Here is a 15,599-nt window from a genome sequence, read left to right as displayed (position 1 = left end):
GAGCATTAAAATAAACTCGCGTGTAAGGTTGCCGAGACAGCGGTGCCATGCGCATTGTAACTGTGCCTGGAAACAAAGGTGCGCCGAAGTGAGTATGGGCCCAAATTATCATAATTAGAGAGTAAATGAAGAAAAGACCAACGAGAAAAAGATACCTTTATTGCAGGCGATTGCAGGAATCTGCAAAAGATAAGCATCGGGCATCTTAAACTACGACGAGACCTTGCCGAGGTGAAGGCACGATGGTTTCCGGGAGAAAATTTGAACGCTATTTCATGTTTAGTACTTAGTAAAGTCACCTTCAGCGGCCACAACGGCTTCCATTCTTCGAGGAAGACTGTCGAAGAGATGGGTCGCAAAGTCCGTTACCCGTAGGCGCTCCCACTTCTCTTGTATGGCGACCTGCGCGTCCTGCGAGCCGCGCTCAATTGGCCGCCGCGAGAGTGCCTTCTTCATTGCCCCCCAAACATTCTCGCATACGTTCATGTCGGCGCCTTGCGGAGGCCACTCCAAAAACATCACTCCCAGCTGTTCAAACAAGCATGCTATTGATTTGGCCATGTGGATGGGGCTGCGGTCCTGTAGGAAGAAGTAGATGCCGTCAGGGAACGGGCCGTCCAAAGCATAGGGCGCAACGACGCTCTCGATTACATCGCGATATGCGGCAGCATTGAATTTGCCCTGTAGACGAACCAGTGGTGAAAGACCGTCCTTGCATAGCGCACCCCACACGCTGACGGAGCAGCAGCCGCTGCTTGCCACACGCTGTAGGTTCCTGGGCTCATATCTGAAGAAGGATTGTAAACCGGAATTGAATGAGTTGCGGAATCTTATGTCACCGCCAGAAATAGCGAAAAATGGCAAGCTTAATAACAATTCCCTATAAAATATACCAAATCCTATTGAATATATCAAAATATGGGCTAGTTTTCGAATCGCAATAGCAATAAGTAATGCGCAGTGAATTATAGTAATCATTCAAAAACGAGAAAGCCGACATGATTAAATGGGGTGAATGTCAAACCTGGTGTTGTCAGTTCTCCAAATTCGTTGACGCTGGTCCCAGCGGGTGGAAAATGTCAATTCGTCGGAGAATAATATCACACAGTGCCAGTCTTCCGCAGTCCATGTTGCATGGTCTTCGGCAAACACAAGTCTTCTGTGCTTATTGGCTTCTGCGAGCGCAGGCTTTCGCGACGGCACCCGGCTTCGCAGGCCAGCCTCGTGCAGTCGACGTCTGATTGTTGATGTGCTGGCGGACAGGTTCAAGCTGTCTTTGATCTCTCGAGATGTAAGGAACGGGGCGTCTTCCGCAGCTTTTATGACAAGTAAGTCCTTATCGCTGTCGGTCACCCGCTGCCTGTGTCCACGGGGAAGGTTCCAGAGGCGTCCATCATCACGGAATGCCTGGCACATTCTGTTAACTGTAGGCAAACAGCGATTCGTAATACTGGCAATCTCACGCTGATGCACTTGGTGCCGGTAAAGAGAAACAATTCGCGCTCTCTCTTCGGACGAAACACCCGGCCTTTCCAGTTCACTTGACGCAGGTAGATCTCCGTATTGTCTTAAGGGTGGAGAAACAGTACTGATCGCTACAGACAGGCTAATCAGAAAGACATATCGTTGGACATAAACTACAGCCCGGTGATATTTACTGATTCTTTGTCTCATGCACCATGCCGATAACGCTGCGACGCTGTGGTAAAAGCGAAGCGCTGCGGGTTTGGGAGTGAAACCATGTCAAACGGCCAAACGCGCTCGCCACGCCGGCCGCCGTCGCGGCTGCCAGCGATACCGCGCAGCGCAAGTTTGCCGATCGAAAGAACGAATGTGGCGCGCAAGCTGCAAACCGCGCGGGCGAATCTACCTTGCGATGACGGTGCAGACTGCACAACGCGCACCGCTGTTCGCGCCGACAGCGCTTGTTGTTTCGGCGATCTGTGCGATAAGACTCGGCGTAAACTGCAATATTCTAGCTGCATTTTTATTTTTAATTTTCTCCCGTTCAAATGTAAGAACCAGCACAGGAGCGACATTATCTCACTATAGAGGGGGATCGCGCAGTGCGGCCAAACCGGATGCGCGCGCCTGTCAATGGTGATGACTGGACGGCGCGCACTATATCTTCACTTATGCTTGGGCCACGCGCTCCACTGTTCAACTTTCATTTGACGCCGATAGTACATCTCGGAGACAACGTCAGGTGGTAAATTATTCCAATGACGCACGGCGAGAGATTGCGGTGAGTGATTCCTAAGAATAGTAGGTGTGAACCGAGCTTGAACATTAAAATTGTGGTCTAGGCGTGTAAAAAAAAAAAAATGCGATGGGCAGGCAGGGAACAAAGTGAAGAAGTGTATAGAGGGCGGGGATTCATGGATTGAGTTAGAAGTGCATAAACAACAATGTACTCCGATGTTACTCCGGTAGAGAGTTGACGATTATCTTTCTATGGTGTGACTATACCCGCTTGGTCGCGTCCACTGCTGGAAAAGCCACATGCGGCTATGCAGCGGTGAGCCCGTTATGAGCTTGCGTAGCAGCTTCCTCAAGGCTGCTCGTTCATGCCACGTGAGCTGCACGAAGTGGTTCTCATCGATTAATACGCCACGCGCTTCACAAGTTGCTGTTGTCCCCCGCAGAAAGAATCGACATTATTTTCGCCCTAATTTGTCCTCACCACTAGCGAACAGTTCTTCCACGTTCGAGAAATGTAATATACGTGCGTCCAGCCCTTGCGAAATTCATTTTAGAAATACCATTTTGCTTCTAGTTACGTTATACTGGCATCAATGAACTTTGTGACGAGAATAAATTGAATATGTCACGCGTAAGTTCATTAAAAAGAATGGAGTTCCTGGCAGGAGAGCGCGCTCCGTGAGAGGAGAGAAACGACCGCATGAATTCTGGCAACTGTGTCCTGACAACGTAACTCCTTAAAGGATGTTACACATTCAGAAAGGGTTTATACTTCCTCTACTCTTTGTGAAAGACACTACATGCGCCGATATCCTCACAAGAACATTTGAAATCCGTGCTGTGGCAGGTATTGGCCCCGTCACACCGAGTTCTAACCATGAGTCCAATGTATTCTGTTGCATTATGGCTTTACCGCTATACGCACGTTTTCACTTCGGTGGGACGGTAACGGCCATCGTTAGCATTATGACACCGTATGTCACGTGGCACCAGCGCCTGCCTGTACGTTTGTGCAGGCTCCTTATGCGCATGACAGGCAAAGAGCAGTGGCGGAGTTTGAACGCTAACATGTTTATTTAAGACCTCGAAGAATGGAAATGAAATATCGTGCCGGGGTTGATGAAATGGCATGCTTCTTCAGGCGTTGGCTGAGATATGCGATATACTCAATGAAGCATCCCTCCCCCCTCACATCCCCCACGCACACACACTCACATACACCACATACTCACATACAGACGTGCGCGCGCATACGCACGCATGTGCACCCATGATACACGCACAGACTCACGAATACAGACACGCGCCACAGACAGACAGACGAACGCAAATACAAATAGACACGTGGGCCGGCGGACCCACATACACACGCTAAAGTCTATTCCCAAAGTCTCATTACGCCTTTAATTTGAAGAATGCTGGAAGCGATTTCGTTTGGATCTCAAAGCGCCATATTTCTACAGTTTTTCACGGGGCTTGAATACGATGTGTACAATATGTACACAAGCATGAGCAGCGGATGTCGACTGTTGGTACCTATTCCATATATCTATACACGGTCGAGTGCTTGAAAACGCCGGAGGTGTTGGAAAAAGGGAGGGAATATCCCCGTGCAAACAGGGTAGTATATACCTATAGAGCTTCACTTCAATAGCGTTTGCTTGCCATCGGCTATTTGAGAGTCGCCGCTGAGAGGTTTCTGAAACTGGCGTGTCTGTTTGCGTGATATCCCTTTCTTTAATACTTTGGCCGGCGGGCAAACCGCTTTTCCTCGTTTTCTTTTTTCTTTTTCTCTTCAAAGAAACATTCACACAGTTCTCCGGTGTTCCCTAAGGATATGTGATTCTCATTGATTGGGCTCCATTTCAAACGACATCGAAGAGGGGGACTTTTTCACGCTTACGCGGCCTGTAATAACCGCGAAGTTTCCTTCGAAAATTGCTAGAGAAAACTCAGGCACTACGGGAGCTGCAGGCATCAAGGTTTAGCTAGCTTTACGTGTTGAGAGACGGATTTCTCTCAATATTGACCTAGTCGCTTCAAACGGCTTCGGAACTTTGCAAACCGGTAATTTTAACAATACGTTGTTATAAATGCAACAATTCGAAACGATTATGCATGCGCGCTAGAACTTATTGCCTTCGTGTGTTTAGTAAACAGATTTTTTTTTTAATTTATACAGATGAAGCGTAATAAATAACAGGAGACGACAAAACAGTTTCAGGCCACTAGCACGAAAACAGAGACAAATCAATTTACTATCTACGATTACTATGGTGCCTCAACAATCGCACGCCGCAATTATGTCTAGTTATTTTCTTTCTTTTTTGCTGAAAAATTGGTGCATTTCCCTTTTCCAGCACGCGTTGCCCTCGCCACAGGGAATGCGAAAAAAAAGCGACGACATCAAAAACGACAATGATCTGTGGTTTGACGCTGCTCTGTGTGTTATATGCACTGAGGTTTACTGAGCTCAAGTTCCTGACCGTCCTCCCTCACGATACCGATCGCAAACGTGCCTAGTCATGCGGAGCGTGCGCATAGGGAACATATCGAGGCCGCCATAGCGTTCTACACTCAGCAGACTGCAAAAATGCGAGCGATCTCGATCCCCTTATCTTTAGCACCACTGTAAAAGCTGAGAATCGGACACCTATATAGCATACGCGATGTCAGGTGACTAATCGCTGAAAAGATGGGAGTCTAAGCCAACGACGTAACAACCGCTCCATTCCACCTGCTCCAACCTCTTTCTCCCAAATGGTACTTCCAAAAATATTGATTTCAGAAAGTGTACGCGCATTTGATGAAGGAAACTTTATTTACTTACTGGTAAAGCAACATCATAGGTGATCGTAAATGGGAAAATTCTGCACAACAACACTTATAGATAAAACTACGAAGGGGAAGTCTATTGGAATACGTAATTTGTTTACAGATAATTCTCATTACGACACAACAATGCACATCTCATTATCACGTCATTTCGTGAGCGTCAAATCAAATATATTATAGCATCATGTAGCTTCTGATTCCTTGATCTACTGAATTCGAAAAGCATATTTAGCGCCAGCAAACAAGGACGGAAGGGACAAGACACCACAATGCAGTTAGTTCATTGAGTCCTGAGTTCACTGGTAAGGTCATTGGTAATACTGAGTTCATTGGTAAACCGGTAACGACAGGCACAGGTTACCGTGACTTGGAAAAGCGTGTACACTACTCAAAAAAAAGAAGGCCACCGGTGATGATGTGATCACCACCGGTGGCATCTACGGATAAATTGTACTCGCACCCATTCTAGTATGATCATCGCAGTTTTTGTGCCTATCTGTGATACTGTTATGAGAATATTTCCTCAACACTTGCATATCCGCAATACCTATAGGGGCTGGGATTCAATAAATTCGTGAAAAAAACGTGTTTTTCAGTCTAGCGTCTGCGCAGCGTGAAGTTACGTGGTCCCATTTGTGCGTGAAATTTTTGACGAGGTACTGAGCTCGCGTGACAATGCTCCAGCAAGAGCATTACTCTATACCACTGCGAGAGATGAAAGAGAGAAGGCAGGAAAGGTAACCAGAAACTCGTTTGGTTGGCTACCCCACATTCTAGGACGGGAAAGGGGAATAGAAAGACGAGACAGAGAGAGGAGTGGGAGGATGGAAAGACGCGGTGAGTTCGTGCACGCGCACGGAGGGCCTCGCCAAGTCAAAGGCGTTCACACAGACCAGTCGCCCTCAAGAAAGACAAAAGTGCCTTCCCCGCTTTGTACGCCGATGAGTGACGGCAGAAGGTCTTAAAGTGAGAACGCGATGGCCAAACTAATAAATAATTAGTTAAGGAAGGAAAGAAGGAATGACTTAGTGGTACCAGCTTAACTTTTGGAGTTATGCATATCGGTTTCGTGTGCACATACGTTAATTGCTTTCATGCGTTCTATGTCACCTGACTTTTTCGTTTCATAAGCCAACAAACAAAGACACCAAGGACCACAGAGGGGAAATTACTTGTAGTTAATAATTCAATTGATGACCATTTCCTTTACTACATAAATTACAATTTCTTTAATTCAGTACAATAAAGTACAAGAAATTTCAATTTAAGTACAAGTAATTTCCCCTGTCTTGTCCTTGGTGTCTTCGTTTGTTTGCTTCTTGTGATATGATTAAAAAATCGGGCCCCTCTGTTAACCCCCTTTCATCTCGTTCCTGTCTAGCGCGTGCATTTTAGTACCCTGACTGCATCTTTTCTTTTATTTCGCTGGACTTCGTTTGTATTAGCATGTATTTTGCTCTTGGGTTTACGTGTATTTTAATGCATCAGCATTCTTTGGCGAGTAGCCCAGCCCCTTCACGCGACAACTGTAATGCCTTGTATCTGCGCAACAATGCGTAATTTGAAAACTGAAGACGGTTAGTCATTAAATTAGTGTAAATGTAGATGATTGGTAGCTTTATAAGCAATAAGGAACAAGTTAAAGAAAACATAAAATAAAAAGAGAATACCCATAACGATACATAGTTCAGGACAACATTCATTTGGGCTAGATGGTGCATACTTGAATTAGGAAGGAACAGCGCCAACTAAGACGATCACAAGTGGGGAGAACGACACAGGACAAGCGCCAACTTCATCTATCATACGATACATAGGGCTCCTTATACTCCTGCGATATATATATATAGCGATATATATAGCTCCTGCGATACATAGGGCCCCTTAAAAATGCATGGGGAAACTTATAGGAGGGGCGGGTCAACTTGAAATTTGGGGGTGAGCCAACTTGAATTTTGGGGTTAGGCCAACTTAAATTTGGGCTTGGGCCAACTTGAAATTTGGGCTGAGCCATCCGAAATTTGGCGGTATGCTTACGCATACTTCGACAGTTTCAGTGGAATTGCTGCACTCTTTTTGTATTACCACGTGTGGTCAAACATTCCTGAAAAGAAAGAGCAGAGCTTGAGAAAGGCGGGAAAACGAAGAAAGAGAGAAAAAAAAAGACGCCGACTAACAATTTCATGTGTTATATTTAGCGCCGCTGTACTAAATAAAAGGAGAACACGTTAAAAAGAAAGAGAGAAGATAAAGAGACTGTTACCTGATGAACTATTGCTACGGAACAGCCGCCACAGTGTGGCTGCACTGAGGAGGACGAAGACGACGTGTGTGCCGGTTTGATATAGCGTCGCCATTTTGGCCTCCGTGAGCTTACCTGTAAATAAGTTGTAAATAGTATTCGGCTTCAGCTTCACGTAACATTAATTTGGTGGAGGTGCTGGGTATCTTAACTATGATGGATATGATATTAGTTCTCATCAGAATGCATCTACGAAATGTTCTCGTCTGATCATTTCGGTGTTCGGGGGCTCCGCACTGTCCTGCTTAAGCAACTACCGTTGCGCTAACACAGCTTAATGCAAGGACGTGCGTATCTTGTGGCTCTTGCGTAACGAGAATGAGGTTAAAAGATTGCATACCACACACGAAAAGGAGTATCCACAAAATTCGGTATTGCAGCTAAAACATTACGAGCACGCACTGTTTCTACGCATCACTGACGGAGCCAAACCTACGCTCACCGCTAACATATGTTATCCCGATAAGCCCCCTGCTTTGCTCTGGCTAGTCAGCAAATGTAAGTTGCATATCTAATTTCCCTTATGAAGACCGCTAATGCAAAAACTCATAAACAATAATTTTTTCAAGATTCCTCCATATCCTTTATAACATCAACACCATGCGCAAGGCAAATGTGCCGGAAACTATATGTTCGCTTGTCAGTATGGTCAGCAAAGGGAATCGTTTGCTAAAGGCGCATGTAACTAAAACGTAATACTTAGGGAGCCTATACATGCATTTCTGGGCTCCCTAGTAATAATATTGACATGCATACTTCTTTATTTTTATCCTGCGACAGCATTCAGCGGCGACCAAAAGGTTATCGCTCAGCGCAAGACGCGCCTTTCTGTGCCCGAAGTTTCTCAAGTGTCATCGATGGTTCCCTCTGTTGTCTATGTGGTCGCCGAGCCTCGCTTAATAAAATTCTGTGCGCGGTGGGAATACTGGCGTACATTCTAGAACCTACGTGATCACCAACGATTACGCTGGAAGGTTCATTGAGTCATGTAGAAAGAGCCGATGTGCCTGATTCACAGATCAGATTTCGACTATCGTCGACTGTGCTCACCACTATCGTTGTCACTCAAGTGCCATTTGTTTTTGTGGGCATAGACACGCCCAATAAAAACTCAGTGCCCTTTTACTCTGTGAAGAATGACGACCAGCGAAGCTGTGCGTGTGGGCCTCTTAATAGGGAACTGCACCTCCGCCCCCGGTCGGCCCGGCATTACACTATTTTCGGTATCGCCGCACGTATGGGGAGTGCTTCGTTGGGGAATGCTTTCGTTACCACGAGAAAATCGTCGTTTTTTATAGGCCTCGGAAAAAAAATGATTTACCACTACAAATAATATTCCAGCACACATTGCAGCGTAGCATACTGTACATAATGAAATGCTCTTTCCGAAAACATACGTTGCCAAAAAGAAATATTAGGTAAAGCATAAAAATTCTATAGAGAGAGAGGGAGAGAGAATGAAGAGGAAAGGCAGGGAGGTTAACCAGATATGAGTCTCCGGTTTGCTACCCTACACTGGGGATGGGGGATAGGGGTTAGAAAGATGACAGAGAGGAAAACGCTAAAAAAAAGAAAAGAAAAAAGAACACGCACACGTGGAGACACACACACAAAAAGCGTTCCAGTTACAGTCGTTCACACAGGCCGGTTGATCGCAAAAAGCGCAATAGCGCTTGCACGGCCTTCTTCTGTGACGGTAGGTCCTTTCGATGTTGTAGAATTCTTGTTTCGGATAGCGGTTGGTCGTCTAGTTGGTCAAGTTCGTGGCGAAAGCATGCCCTCTGTGGACTGTACTGTGGGCAGGCGCACAGAATATGGCCAATTGATTCTTCATGGCCGCAGTGGTCAGGTTGGGCTGTCGGTCATCCCTATGCGGAATGCATAGGCTTTCGTAAATGCAACGCCCAACCAAAGTCGATATAAAAGCGTGGCGTCTCTACGGCGAAGCTGTGATAGCGCTCGAAGACTTAGTGTGGAATCGAGTCAGTACAGTCACGTATTTCTTGAATGTGGCTCATTTCATTGCGACGCGGTGCACTGCCGAGCAAGTAGGCGGAGCTTCCGTGCTGCGTCAGTTCTAGAAAGAGGAATTGGGACGTGGCGCTCCTCAGTATGGGCTGAGCGGGCAGCGTGATCCTCCCATTCATTGCCGATAATCCCGCAGTGACTTGGAAGCCACTGAAAGGTTATTTCATGGCCTGCATCACTTATATGTTGTAACGTCTCTGTAATATGGAATATTAGTTGTTCGTGCGGTCCGCGTCGTAAAGGTGACAGTAGAGACTGCAGTGCCGCCTTCGAATCGCAGAATATTGTCCACTTGTGTGGTGGTTCATCACCAATGTGATGAAGGGCAGTAAAGAGCGCTGCGAGCTCTGCTGCCGTCGATGTTGTTGCGTGGGTCGTCTTAAATTTGATTGTTGTAGCTTTCGCTGGTATGACGATTGCCGCCGCGGAGCTGCTTGGAAGGACAGATCCATCAGTGTAGATATGCGTAGAGTCACGGTAGTTCACGTACAAATATAGTAGCGTGAGCTGTCTAAGGGATGGCGATGACAGATCAGCTTTTTTCGAGATACCAGGTATTGTGAGGTTGATTTTTGGCTGAGCGAGGCACCATGGAGGAATCGAAGGTCTCACCGCCGGAGTGAAACAAGCTGGCAAAGATTCATCATATGCGGTTATCGTTTGGCTGAAAGATGTGTGTGGTCTGTCCGCTGTTAGGGAGGCCAAGTGCTGACGAGGAGTCCTGGCCAGATGACTTATATGGGTCCTGAGTACTTCAATTTCAATGTGGGTCCTGACAAGGTGGTCTCCAGCGATTGCTATCGTAGCCACTGTTGAAACACTCTGAGGCAGGCCTAGACAGATCCGGAGCACTTGACCCTGAAGACTTTGTATTGTGCGTAGATTTGTTTTACCTGTGTTGTTTATTGCTGGCAAACTGTATCACAGAAATCCTAGAAAAAGCACCCTGTACAGTTGCAACATGGCTCTTGGCGACATTCCCCAGGTCTTGCCAGCGAAAAACTTGAACAGGTGACAGATGCCTGTCAACCGTTTTTTCACGTATGATACGTGTGGGCTGCATGACAAGTCCCTGTCGATTATGACACCTAGAAACTTGTACGATCGCACCCGTCGTATTATTTGGCCATTTATCATTACACTGTAGTTTGTCATGGGTTTGCGCGTAAATGGCATTAGTGCGCATTTCTCGGAGGAAATTTCCAGGCCTCGATTACGGAGTGAGATAGCAGTTTGTGTGGCGGCTCTCTGAATTCTCGCTCGCAACTGTAGGCGTGTTACTGCAGACTTCCATATGCAGATGTCATCCGCGTACATTGATAGCCTGACTGTAGTTGGCACGTGCTCAAGGAGAGCAATTAGTGTTAGATTAAATAACACAGGGCTAAGTACACCACCCTGGGGGACGCCGCGGTAGCTATAATGTAGACAAGTATGGCCTTCCTCGGTGCTTACAAAAAAGGATCGCATTGATAGATAGCTCCGTATCCATTAAAACATCTGACCACCCACTCCTACCTCTGCGAGAGCAGAGAGGATGGCTTCATGCGTAATGTTGTCATACGCCCCTTTAACGTCGAGGAATAAAGAAGCGCAGAGACGCTTACGGCATTTCTCATGTTGAATGTAGGTGACCAGGTCGACGACGTTATCGATCGATGATCGACCACATCGAAAGCCCGCCATGGCATCTGGGTAGGTGTTGTGGTACTCCAAGTACCACTCCAGGCGTCCTAGGACCATCTTCTCCATTACTTTGCCCACACAGCTCGCCAAAGCGATCGGGCAATATGATGAGAGTTCCAACGGTGACTTGCCAGGCTTCAGCAGTGGAACAAGGCGACTTGTCTTCCAGGTTGTTGGTAGTGTGCCATCTCTCCAAGATTCATTGTACACCTCAAGGAGAACTCCTCTCGCTCGCTCCCCCAGGTGACACAGAGCTCGGTAGGAAATTCCATCAGGTCCTGGCGCTGATGTGCGGCTACACAAAGCTAATGCTGCCTTAAGTTCGTGGATTGAGAAAGGTAGATCCCTACGGTGATCATATGGTGGCGGACAGCTACTCGAAGGCGATGGAATGTTGGTAGCTGTGAGTTGGCCGGATAATCTGGCGCAGAAATCCTCTGCCACGTCAATCTCCGATTTCTTTTGAGAGAGGGCAAGCGCCTTGAATGGGAATCGCTGTACGGGGAGTGTCCGGAGACCGCGTACCGTTCTCCATAGTTGCGATAAAGGCTTGCGTGGATCTAGCGACTCATAGAAGGCAGTCCAACGTTGCGATTCGAGCTTGTCTAACCGGCGCTGTATCTTCTTTTGCGTGCGCCTGGCGGTCCGTTAATTGGCCATTGTCTTCGTACGTCGGTACCTTCGTTTAGCACGTCGTCGCATTGCTCGAAGTCGTTCTAGTTCCACATCAAATACATTCAGTTTCGAAGAGCATGTGAGGGTACGCATAGTGTCTTGCACCGCGCTCTTGATTGCCTCTTCCAAGTCGAAAGATGGATTGGCGTCGCAGTGTTCTTCCCTAATAGACTGAAATTTAGGCCAGTCCACTCTTTGGATCGTATCCCTTATTTTGGAAGGGGACAATCCTCTGATCTTTATGTACGTGGGGATATGGTCGCTTCCATGCGTCTCTATGTCCGCAAACCACCCTGCACGTCTGACAAGGCTTCGTGAGACGAAAGCCAAGTCAAGATACCAGAGCTTTGCCTCTTGCGTTGATCATCGGACTTCCCCAGAGTGTATGATGGGCGTTGAAATCTCCAATGATGACTGTTACGTTTCGCCTACAACGCGCGGTAATGCCGGCGCGGATGCAACGGACGCCGGGGCTTCGTTCAAAGCGGCGGACATTTTGGCCCGTTCGACGCCGCCGCAACGCCTCCCCGCCAAGCGTGTCCAGGCGTGTTTCAGTGCCACGTGTCTTCGTGCGTGCGTGTGTGTGTGTGTGCCCACGCTTGTCAAAGCGCGGCAGCCGGGGAGCGGAGCTCCCCAAGTGAGGTGCCAGGAGGTCTGTCCGTCGGCGGGTTGGCGATGCGTCACTACACTCGGTTCAGCATGTCTCTCGGCTCGACCGTGCGCGCCGTCGTGGGCTCATGCTCCGCCGTCGCGTGGGCTCATCCCGTGACCTTCCTTCTGGCCCGCGACGCGGAGAGTATAAGAGCAGCTGCCCCCGGACGCCAGGAGAGAGGCTCCGATTTCGTCTGTTGAGTTACGTGCTCTCCCGTCTCTCCACTTCGGTCGACCTGACCGGCCGCTCTTTTGCTATGTTAGAATAAACAAGTTGTTCTGTTACCAGTCTTCTCATGCTTTGCCGGGACCTTCGGATGCTTCCAGTGCCCCAGGCCGCCAGGCCAACGCTACCCTTGGGGCTTGCGACCCATTCGCAATAACGGGCGTCAGCACCGAGACCCCAACAACTGATTGCCAGCGGTGAGATCGCGACAACGGAGGCCAGCAGCGAAGAGATGCGGTTGACTGTATGCTGAGCAGCACAACGACCATCCGGGAGCAGTGCAACGAGCCCTGTGTGATGACTGGTTGCCTGCAGCGGAACGACTGCGCTGAATTCTTGGCTGCGAGGTTTGGTGAGTGCGGGACTTTCTTCTTCTGAGTTTTGCCAGGCTTTTGTTAGTGTCAGAAACAGAGCTGGTAATTGTGGTTGTCGTTGCTGCCGGGTTAGTTTGCGGCAAGACAATAGTAGGCAGTAGAGAAAGCAGCATTCAGAGCAGCCATGGATTTGAAGTCGTTGCGCAAACCGAAATTGCTGGAGCTTGCAAGAGAGTTGGGTCTGGATGTCTCAGACAAACTCAGAAAACCAGAACTGCTAAGGGCTATTCTTGAGTTAGAAGCTGAGGATGACGAGCTGTCGGAATGCCTTGAGACCATTGAGGAGAGGGAGCGTGAACTTAAAGAACAGAAAGAGAAAGATGAGCGCGAACTTAAAGAGCAAAAAGAGAAACAGGAGCGCGAACTTAAAGAGCAAAAAGAGAAAGAAAAAGAAGAGCGCGACCGTCAACACGCTTTGGAAATGAAGCGTCTCGAGTTAGAGATGGAACGCGCTCGTAATGGAAGTCAGGCACACGGTGCAGGAGAACGAGTATTGTTCAAAATGACTGACCTGATGCGGCCGTTTAAGCTTGGAGAGGACATTGGTTTGTTCCTGGTTAACTTTGAGCGAACGTGCGAGAAGCAGGGGTTCTCTCGGGAAACGTGGCCACAGCGCTTGCTCACTTTGCTACCCGGCGAGGCGGCCGACGTAGTCGCTCGCTTGGAGAGAGAGGAGGCAGAGGATTTCGACAAAGTGAAATCGAGTCTGCTAAAAAAGTACCGGCTGTTAGCGGAGGCGTTCCGTCGGAAGTTTCGGGAAAACGAGAAAGGCAGAAGTGAGTCATATACAGAGTTTGCGTACAGGCTTATGTCAAACATGCAGGAGTGGCTCAAAGAAGAGAAAGCGTTTGGTGACCACGAGAAAGTTCTGCAGTGTTTCGGGCTAGAACAGTTTTATAGTCGGTTACCTGAGAACGTGCGGTACTGGGTCTTGGATAGGCCAGACGTTAGTACGGTGGCTAGAGCCGCTGAGTTAGCCGAGGAGTTTGTGACGCGTCGGGCTCGCGGAGCTAAGGACGGTCAAAAGGGTGAATTTGGCTCCAAGTTTGAGAGGCCGAAGTTCACACCCATGAGAGCAAAGGGGGACACACGTAGTTCGGATGCGAGTGAAAGCAGTCCGACCGAACGTACGGAGACGGCGGCAACCGAAGCCGAACGCAGAAAGCGGTTCGAGACGAGGCAAGCGCGCGTTTGTTATACGTGCCAGAAGCCGGGTCACTTTTCGGCGCAGTGTCCAGAAACAAAAACAAAAGTCGTGTTTTTGTCTTTATGCAGCACTGACGAGAACATGAAGCTTCTCGAGCCTTACATGCGAGACCTCCTCGTGAACGGGAAAGAGTGCCGAGTGCTTCGCGATTCCGCAGCTACAATGGATGTAGTTCACCCCTCTTACGTAGAACCCGATATGTTCACGGGCGAGTGCGCATGGATCAAGCAAGCAGTGGAAGCTCATAGCGTGTGTCTGCCGGTAGCAAAAGTGCTTATTGAAGGACCTTTCGGAGCACTTGAGACGGAGGCCGCAGTGTCATCTATGCTGCCCCCCCAGTACCCGTACCTATTTTCGAACAGGTCCGATCACCTCCTGCGCGAGAAGGGGCTTTTGTTTGGTGAGGCTAGCGTTCAGGCCTTAACCAGATCGAAGGTTCGGGAGCTCGCTGCAAAGGCGGTAGTTGCGGGGCCGACGTTGTTGAACGATGAAAAAGGGTCAGAGGCGCAGCAAGCTGGTATTCAGAGCACGCCCGAACTGAATAAAATTGAGCCTGTAGCGTTAAAGGCACCAGATACTGGAGAGGAAAATCCCGACACGGGAAAGTTAGAAGAGCTATCTACAGATTTGCTCATCGCGCCTACGTCAGACGGACTTAACAGGTTGCTAAAAGTCAGCCGGTCGGCTTTGATAGCCGAGCAAAAGAAGGATGGCAGCCTAGAAAACATACGCTGCATTATCAAGGAAGGTATCGCCAAGAAAAATGCTCGCTTTGTGGAAAGAGGTGGGGTCCTGTACCGAAAGTATCTAGACCGCAGGGGAGTGGAGTTCGATCAGCTGATCGTGCCTCAATGCTATCGTCAGGATCTGTTGCGCTTGTCGCATGGGGGTTCGTGGTCCGGACACCTAGGAGTTAAGAAAACTAAGGACCGCGCCGCATGCGGCTACGGGGTTTTCGCCAGCTGAACTGGTGTACGGTCGCTCGCTGCGATCTCCGCTTCGCATGCTTCGAGAATCATGGGAAGGCAGGGGCGACGACCCAGTCGTGGTAGAGTACGTGCTTAAGCTCCTCGAACGCTTAAGAAGGGCACAGGAGTTGTCAGGTGAAGCAATGGCAGAGGCCCAGCAGAGGGCCAAGGTTTATTATGATCGGACAGCCAGGGCCCGTCGTTTTGAGGTGGGCGATGAGGTCATGATATTGCGCACATCGCTAAAGAACAAACTCGACGTGCAGTGGGAGGGCCCAGCACGGTTTGTTCAAAAACTGTCGGACGTTAACTACGTGGTGAGTCTGCCAGGAAAGCGGAAAGCACAGCAAGTTTACCACTGTAATCTGCTCAAACCCTATAAGCAACGGGAAGCAGTGGTGTGCATGATGGTAAACGTGCCCGAAGAGCTTCCGGTCGAGCTTCC

The 15,599-nt window shown here is 48.6% G+C and overlaps 1 pseudogene; it reads right to left on the bottom strand.

The window, feature by feature from the left end:
* Positions 1 to 279: 279 nt before the first annotated feature.
* Positions 280 to 15,599, bottom strand: part of LOC126520712 (uncharacterized) — a 93,814-nt pseudogene continuing 78,494 nt past the window's right edge.

Source organism: Dermacentor andersoni, chromosome 3, assembly GCF_023375885.2.
Source record: "Dermacentor andersoni chromosome 3, qqDerAnde1_hic_scaffold, whole genome shotgun sequence".
In the NCBI taxonomy this organism is placed as follows: Eukaryota; Metazoa; Arthropoda; class Arachnida; order Ixodida; family Ixodidae; genus Dermacentor; species Dermacentor andersoni.
This window is presented reverse-complemented; position numbering and strand designations above follow the sequence as displayed.